Source organism: Halyomorpha halys, unplaced genomic scaffold (genome assembly GCF_000696795.3).
Source record: "Halyomorpha halys isolate HHAL.00 unplaced genomic scaffold, Hhal_1.1 Scaffold618.1, whole genome shotgun sequence".
In the NCBI taxonomy this organism is placed as follows: Eukaryota; Metazoa; Arthropoda; class Insecta; order Hemiptera; family Pentatomidae; genus Halyomorpha; species Halyomorpha halys.
In genome coordinates, this window is record NW_027106817.1 from 300,737 (window position 1) to 310,342 (window position 9,606).

The 9,606-nt window shown below is 31.3% G+C and overlaps 1 protein-coding gene across 1 annotated transcript in view; it reads right to left on the reverse strand.

Annotated features, from left to right (window-relative positions):
- Msp300 (Muscle-specific protein 300 kDa) overlaps window positions 1-9,606 on the reverse strand; it is a gene marked incomplete in the record, with an annotated part of 315,787 nt that overhangs the window by 300,648 nt on the left and 5,533 nt on the right.

Sequence of the window (9,606 nt, forward strand, 5' to 3'; positions counted from 1 at the left end):
TTATTATGGTCCTCCTACTTTAATGTCCAGCCAGACGCAGAGAATTCCATCCACCGGAGCCATGAGACTTAAAAGGGCTGGCCCAAAGAAAAGGACTTACCTTTTTGTGCTTGGAAAAGAACCTTGAATCCTTAAGTCAGCCTTCACAAAGCTGCAATGGCTGGCCCCACGGGAACTAACTTTATAATAATTCGTTCTTTCACTACTTGTTTACGACTGCGCCCAAATTAAGGATAGTGATAATTTTACAACACAAGACAACAATGATAATTGAAATAGGATATGAAGTATTGCTATGTACGGTCAAACAATCATGGACCTCAGCGCGACAGGTTCTATATTTTGGTGGTTTGAACTAATTAATTATTATTTTAAATATAATCCAATTGCGTATAAATAAATAAGTATGGTAATAAGTACCTATCTGTAAAATTATATATATATATTTTTTTTACTGCTCTTCCTCGCCATTTCTGGTATACGGGCCATGGGAGGGCTACAAAGTGATGAGTGTCCCATGGCGACTACGGCGCTATTCAAGCTAACATTAGAATAAGGTTTGACCCGTTCCTAATTCATGGACTATCTCAAAAACAGTACCTTTCTAAGCTTTAAAACACAGGACTAAATATATGTTCTATAGGAACGTACTAGTTTATTGATATATGCGTCCAAAGCTTAAAAACCCAATTAGTACCTCTGTAAGAGTTTTGGAATCTTTCACTTTTTTTTATTTTTTATTTTATTTAAGTGTCAGTAATAATTTAAGAAAACAACCAACAATATAGATACATAAATAGTGTTACAAGAAAAGGACTAAGATTTATCAAATATATATTTTCTTTTCCACTTTTTTCATAACTTTAATTTTAACTAATTTTCTTCTTTTTTTTTTTACATATATTTACTAACTTGATTTCGTATATTCATATTTCTTTTCACCTTTTGTCTTGTATAGGTTTTTATTTTATTTCTTTAATAGAATTATTTTACTTAAATATTTAATTAATTACAAAACGTTTTATTTCCCATTTTTTTCATAACTTTAATTTTAAATAAATTTAATTTTTAATATATTTACTTACCAGATTTTCAGATGTATTTTTTTGTTCTTTCCACTTCCCTTATTTTAATATAATTTATTCTAATATTGTCTTTGTCTTCTTATAACACTTGGACGATACTCGTACATTTTCTTTTAATACTATTTATGTATCTACATTATTGGGTATTTCCTAATCATTCTGTAATTCCTCTTATTTATTATAGTAGTTACCTTATTTTCTGTTTTTAGTCCTGATGAAGGCCTGAAACAATGGCCGAAACGTTGACACAAATTAGTATCTTCTTACTTATTTTTGTTTTTCACTGACCGCACTCCCAACCATCTCCTCACTTATATCGTAATAATAATAATAATCAGACCAAGATATACATAATGAAACAATTCTTTACATAACAGAGGATAATAATAAATATTCACACTTTTAGAGGGGACTGATATAGATAAGCAGATAACTGGAATTGAGTTCATCTGCCTAGTGATCGAGCGGATGCTCCAAGTTACACCCAGCACGGAAGCTAGTTATTTACGGAATTATAGTAATTAACAGATGAACTGATAACAGGTCTTTAGCCACAACTTTAGCGCAAGGTGAACAAAGTTTCAGGAACAAACTTCTTTTTTTCTTCTTTGTCTTCCCCATAGAGATTAGAGTGCTAAAGGTTACTCTTTTTTAGATAGCAAGGATTCCATCAAAATGGGATAAGTTTTTTAATTATTGACTTGAGAAACGTATTTTCCACATAAAGCTAAAATATTGGTCTATCGTGTAACACCACGTGAAAAAGTCATTTTGAAACGTTACAAAGTGGAAAATATCAGTTTGGGATTATCACGTGCGAAGAATACATACTTAACAAAAAATTAAAATGCAATTTAAATTTTAAAAAATAATAATAATTACAAGTTAAATGTAAAATGAATTAACTATTCGGCGACACCTTTGTTTCTAGATCTTAATAAAATAAATATCCATGGCACTGCAAGCTAAAGTGCTTCTCTCTAATGGCCGAGTAGAGAAAAAGGAAAAAAAAAAACAAGTGGCCATTGTTTTTAATCAAAAAAGGAGAATAACTTTTTAAGCCCAGATCTGAGGCCATTTTAAAACTAGTCACCATTTTTACTTTCAATTAGTTATTACTAACATGAAAGAGAAGACCTCAGAGTACAAGAGCCCAAGAGGAGAACATGTTTTATTACTTCAATGAAAACTATGTATAATTACTAGTAAAATTGATGAGTCTGTCAAGTATTGGTAGGAGAAATAAAAAATGGCGGCTGTTTCAAAACGTTAAAAAATAATAATTTTTCATTCGCTCTATATTGTTAATTCATTTAAAGAAGAAAATGTTTTCTAAAATATGAGCCCTAATAGAGCTATTTAAGTTCAATAGTTCTCGAGATATAAAGCTATATTTCATTAAAAAGCAACATTTCATAAAAATTGTACTGAAAAATCAGTAGTTAGTGAATTTATTTTGAGAAATCTATTATTTCAAAAACCGTTCGACATACAAATGTCAATTAACACTCGAAATCAAAGCTAGTTTAATTTAATATACAGTAGTTTATCTGTAATAAGGCAAATCTGGACATACGGAGTTGAGCTTTGGGACTCTACTAAACCTTCGAATTCCTCTCGTGTCCAATCCTTTCAATCCAAAATCCATAATGCACTTACTTTGTCACAAATAAAATCATCCATAAAGACCTTCATGTTCCATATGTTACCAACCTATCCAGATATCATTCCTTCCATTAATAACTCCCTGATCATCCAAACCCACTAGTTTCTAAACTTGCTCCCTCTTCTATTCCTGACAATCCTCCGAGGCGCCAGAAAAGAAGATGGCTACGAGACTTGCTAATGTAAAAACGTCGTTGAGTGCTACCAATGGGTAGTTTCTCTACACGCCTGTATCACTCTTTAATAACTTGAATTAGGAAAAAAAAAGTAGTTTATGAGGTTTATATTTCTAGGAGTACTAGTTTTCATGATATTTACTAAAATAAAATGATTTATTGTTGTTCAGACAAACTTTCATGTGCATAATTTATATTCATATGCGAAAATCATAAAAACTACTACTCCTACGAAGATACGCGTCATCAACTACTTTATAGTGAGTTAAATTACCTTTATTTTGAGTACTGGCAGACATATGTACGTCCTATGATTCCTGAGATATATTTTATTCAAAAATCAAATTGTTCGAATATATATAAACCAACTTATTTTAGAAAATATCTTAAAAACTCCTACGAAGATAAACGTCAGAAACTACAGTAATTTAAGCTAGCTTTAATTTGAGTACTAAAAGACATCTTTATGTCGAACGGTTTTTGAGATATAGATATCTAAAAGTAAATTCACTAACTTCTGATTTCTCCGTGCATTTTTTATGATACGTTACTTTTTAAAAAGCCATATCTTGGGGACTGTTGAACGTAAATATCTCTATTAGGGCTCATATTTTAGCAAATTTATTCTACTTTAAATGATGGCCTCTTACGTTTTCTTGTTTTGTTGGTAGTTTTAAAGATATAGAACTCCAACACAATTCGATTCAAATAATTTATATACTACTTTTGAGTAAATTGGTAGTTCGTGTATGAGTTATCGCTATTTAAAAAAAAATCGAGAAAGGAAGAAAATTTTTGACAAAACTTTTTATTTTTGTAGCTATAAAAATATATATTAAGGGTTCTTCAGATAGAAATAACGAATAAAAAAAATTTTCCTGCCAAGAATACGGTAGTATTAAAAAATGTAACGAAGTTTTTTTTCTGTCAATTTCTCTTCTTTAGTTATTCATATATTTTTATTTTTTTGTATTTAATCCCATCAAATCACCTTTACCCTTCATCGTAAACCTGCCCTATAGTTTCCTTTAACAGTGTAGCTCATATCCTTGTCAAACAGATCTACTACCTTGGACTACATCAGGACAAACAACTAACCTGGAATCCTCACACCAGACTGAAAAGACAGGAAACTGCACATTGATTTCGACTACTACAGCACTTACTAGACAAACGGTCTAAACTTCCAACTCATTACAAAAGACTGACATGACTGTATGCTCCTTACTTTGTCACAATTAAAACCATCCATAAAGACCTTCATGTTCCATATTTTACCGATATAACCCCAAACCCACTAGTTTCTAACCTTACATCCTCTTCTATTCCTGAAAATCCTCCGAGGCGCCTGAAAAGAAGTTGGCTACGAGACCAGCTAGTGTAAACATGTCATTAGAGTGCTACTAATGTGTAGTTCTACACGCCTGTTTCATTCCATTATAACTGAGATCAAATTTAGTGAATATATTATAATGTACAGCAGTAAATTTAAATAAATGCGTTTATTTTTTAATATATACTTTGTACTTCTCTATTGTTTATTATAAACAACAATGAGGACTGGTTATTTATAAATAAAAGTTAATTTACATAATAATTAAATATCAATTGATTTCCTAATAAATAAATATTTAGCTTCTAAACAAAGTTAAAAAAACAAAAAAAACAAGTAAAAACGTTTCTCTAAATAAAAACGTACACATAACTTGTACAAACGTCTACTATAAAAGATTTCTTTGAATAAAACTATTAATTTCGTAATCACAATCACAATTGCTACCATTCGAATTAAACATTCCAAAACAGTTACACTAATACCGAATTATGATGAAGTGTAAAGAGACTCGAAAACTCAGCGGACTAGCTAGAAAAGATTTAGTATTCAGCTTAAATAAAACTTAAGAAATCTAGGGAGCATGTCACCGTAATGGACAAATTAATATTCCCATCGTCGGGTCAACCGAGTCCGTTTGGCAACTAAACATAATTTAAAACATATGCATGCTTGGAACCTAATAGAATATACATTGTTCATGGAAGTTAAGGCAGGCCATATATGAGGTGGCTGCATAACCGTATCATTTCCAAGTCCTAAAGAATATGCCTTTAATTCAATTTATATTTGTCTGTGAACTATCTCAACAAATTTCACGATAAGGATCTAAGATTAAAATTATTAAATCACCTTCGCTCAGTAACCAAATATTTAGAAATTTTGTTATATTTACAGACTCCATATCGTTCATGATTGTTTTTACTAATGTATACTCAAAAGAATTCGTAATGAATAAAAACCAGGCCTATCCATCGATAGTAAAAACTTCAACATAGATACATAAACTTATTTGGATACCATCGTGGGTAAGAATCAATGGAAAAGAAGCAGCTTTATAAGCAATGAAAGTTCACAGTCTATTCAGACATAAGTAACTCCCTTAAATACCTAGAGAAGAATACCTGGGTCCACTCTTCGACAAACCACCGACTTCCACAACCTAAAGCATGCTGGAACGTGTAAAATTATTTTAGCGAAACAATGACCTGGAAATCCAAGAATGTATTTTCGTAAGAAAAATAATATTACTTCATCTGAAAGTAATTATACTTGCTTAAGGATGATTGAGTATAACCACCTTAAGTATGATTATGAAATGTCTCAAGTAGTAATGGCTCATTACATAAATCATAGACATTACATACAGATATAGACGTGGTGATATACTAAGCCCTCTATTATTTATTTTAATACCAAACATGGAAGATCATAAGATATAATGAAGTATACATGAAAAGAAATGATTATTCATCCCTCATTTGTGCGTATGGCATACAAGCTACACTGGAAAGAGCTCAGTTGGTTATTATTTGAGGGATTAATGCCATATCACTGGTTACTGTTGTTTTGTTTCTTTAAACATGAATACTGCATTATTATTTTAAATTATTGACTGGATAAGCATTTTTTAAAGCAAATAACTTTTTTTTTCAAGTTTTGTTATTTATTTATTTTTAGTTAAAATAGCACACAGACTTCGACAGACGGAAATTTACCATTGATATGTTTGTTTTTTTTAATGGTTGAAATAGGCCCTTTTTTTTAATATATTTTTTTAAATACACATAAACTGAATAACAGTTTTGGGCGTCTAGATCAGAAAGTGACGGAAATATAAAAAAAATTAACTCAGAAAAAGAAGTAGTGACAGAAGCTAAAAATAACATAAAAGGACTACGAGTCTCAACGACGTGACAAAGAATTACGTAAAATCTTTATTTGGACTGACATCGGTAAATGGGACAGAACCACTTGGCCTAAGCACTTTGAACAATTCAGATAGACTCCTGTTCAGGAGGAAGCGATACGGCCATTATATCCCCAGTCGGCCAACTCCCTTCACTGTGACGGATATTATTAAGCTAATAATAAATATATTATTAATACATCACTATATTATTATTATTATATATTATTATTGAGCTATATTACTAAGCTAATAATTAATATATCATTATATATTACTATTAAGCTATATTATTAAGCTAATAATAAAAATAAAATGGAAGGTTGCGCATCACACAACTTTCATCTATTTTGAGTTGGAATTAATAATTAATTAAACTTTCCCTTGTCAAATATTTACCTCATCGCTTATTAACTCAAGTCAGTCCTTTAAATATTATCAAGTAACACTATATACAGAAAAAATCCCTTCAGATACATACATACGCAGGGGACCCTGCAGAATAGATAATCGACCGACTTCAAGTAATCTCAGGAATCACTAAGGGAATCCTGTCTCTTTGAGGCGAATCACTTGAGAGTACGACTCTTTCAAAGGAATCGATTCTCGTTTTAACTGCCAATCCCTTGTATTTCTAGTTGTTTCATCCATATTGTTTCCGGACTGAAGTTTATTCTTACGACAGCAGTGCTATAAAAATCTTAAAAGGGGAGAATTAAAACAAAAGAAAAATAATTTGAATGAAAGCCAAAGAAATATCATAAAATTTCCAATGCTTCATTCCACTGACTTTTCATCAACCGGAAAAAGAAATGTTGGATAATACATCCTCAAGAATTCTATATTTAAATAGAAGTGATTTAAAAATATGACATGGGAGCGACTGTACGAGGTATCTCGAGCGACATATCTAATGGAACACCGCTTGGTCGTCTCCAGGCGGTTGTTACTTTTTTTGTCGACTGGAACTCCAGACACGAGTCTAATCGGAAATTTGCGATAAGTTCCCTAGGAACGTGATCAGCAACGCTCACCACTTCCCGACTACAAGATACAGCTCTCTGCCGTATCTCTACATGGGAAGCAGCAGGTACAATCACTATTTTCTGAGTGGAAACGGGGGGGCACCAGTGTACATGTGGAATTCCTAAGTAAAGGATTGTAAATTTTACTCTCGTTCCAATAGAAAATTTAAAAACATGAAATGATTTGTAATATTAAAGAAGAAAATTAATCTTTCCAATAAATTTAAAGGGAACTGGTGAATATTTATCATACTTTTCGAAGAAACAGGTTATAGCCAAAAAGAATGACGGAACTTTAATCTTTTGTTTTTTAAAAAACTGCTGTCTCTATTTTTCATATCTATTTTTTTTTCATTAAACTTCGCTACTTTGATCCTAGTCATTATTTAACCAGTAAATAAATAAAATAAAACAAAAGTAAACTAAAATAAATTTTAGTATTTAATATTAAAAAAGAGAAAAAATTAAAAATAATTAAGGAAATAATTATCTTAAGTATAGAACGATATTTTATCTGTTTTGGGGAGTGCAGAATCAAAAAATGATATTGATTTTTGGAACAAATTAGCAAAGCAAGCTAGGATGGTATTGGTCAAATACTGAGGCCTAGGGGCAGTTTGTTACAGATAATTTGATTATGTTCATCTTTTCTATTCTTTTGTTTGTATATATTTTAAGAGAGTTTTTTTATTTTATTTTATTTTAGTATGTATGAGATCATTCATCACTATTACCTATTGCCCACAACTGTGTGGCAGATTGTAATATCTATCAATAAATAAATCTATCAATTCGTAAAAAAAAGAGGCAGTTTGTAGCCGAGGTAGCAAAGCCGTCACCTTAAAAAATTAGCACTTAGGTTGGAATAGGTTGGTGCCTATAGATAACTCCCCCTCTACTCCCTCCCCCACCCATCACATATCAGAAACATGTAGAAAGGGGGTAATAAAAAAACATAACGATACTCACAATCAGTCTTATTAGCAAAGCACGTTTATTTTAGCAATTGAAGCTCTTGGGATGAGAATGTGCTAAGTTTCAAACGCTCACGCTTATAATGTTTCGTAGCATCCTTGTAGAAAAAAAAATTGCGGCAATATTATACTTTGAGTAGCAGAATATATAGAAAAATCAGAGCAAAGTAAATGTCGAAATGCACCGTATATTTGCAATTTTTTTAATATCACATTCGTTTGCGGCTCTCTAGCACATGCTTTGGGAACTACAGCTCTAGCTGAAGATCTTATAGAGTAGTCGAATTTTAAGCGCTTTTTGGTGGTTTGCCCCACTGTACACCACTTTGGCTCTGCACCAACTGTATTATATATACAAGTGGGAATTCCCGTTCAATAGGCGGTTTTAATCAATCTCTCCCTCTTCGTTGTAGGAATATATCTTTTAAATTCACAGCCTGATTTTTTTTAAATTCATTCTTATCGCACATCTACAGCATAAGGAGAACCGTCATTAATAATTTGAACTTTATAAGCATTACCGTTTTCGGGATATAGTGAACACAATTGAGCGAGTAGTACAGTATCCTTTGGCACGTTAAAAATATAAAGATAGGAAGGATTTTCTTCCTTACTAATGTTAGTTCCATTTAGATGATTTTAGTTTTTTATTTAAGAGACTTTCAAATGTTTTCATTTCATTTTAGGTAATTTTGTGAAAAGTCCTTATACTCATCTTAATAGTAAACCATCTGTAATAATTACTGTAATAAAACGGAAACAAATCGTTTTGAGCGGGCATATTGCTTTTTAAAATATATATAATAGGTCTAGCGGCTCGAAGGATTGCCAGGAATAGAAAAAGAAGGTTATAAACTAGAGGATTTTGATAGTTAGGGAGTTTATAAAGGAAGGATCACTTCTGGTTCGGGCTAGATTAGTTGCATATGAAATATTAAGGTCTTTATTTTGCGAAGGATTTTGGATTGTAAGAACTGGATACGAGAGGAATTCGAAGGTTTAGTAAAGTCCCAAAGCTACGAACTTCCAGTTAGTCCTTCTAATCGTCATGAAGATCAAGTTATTTTAACATGAAAATGATTGAAGGTATGCAAAAAAATACAGAGGTAAACGAACTGACACACCACAGCATAACTAAAAACTACTATTTTAATTTTTTTAATTCCATGATTTTGAAAAATGAAAATACTAAAGCTTATTTTTCTCCCATTGGGTTCAGATTTTTGGCTAACCTCTGGTTTGGATTCAATGAAAATAAAAAAAACACTCAAATACATTTAAATAATTATAAATATCTTGCGTTTTATCTCAAATTCAAATTGAACTAGAAGAGTCCGATTTGTGTTATTTGATAGATTTTAACGAGCTAATCAAAAACTATATCAGTATTTATAGTATCAAACTATAAAAATATTAAGTTAGTGAAGTTAGTCAGTTAG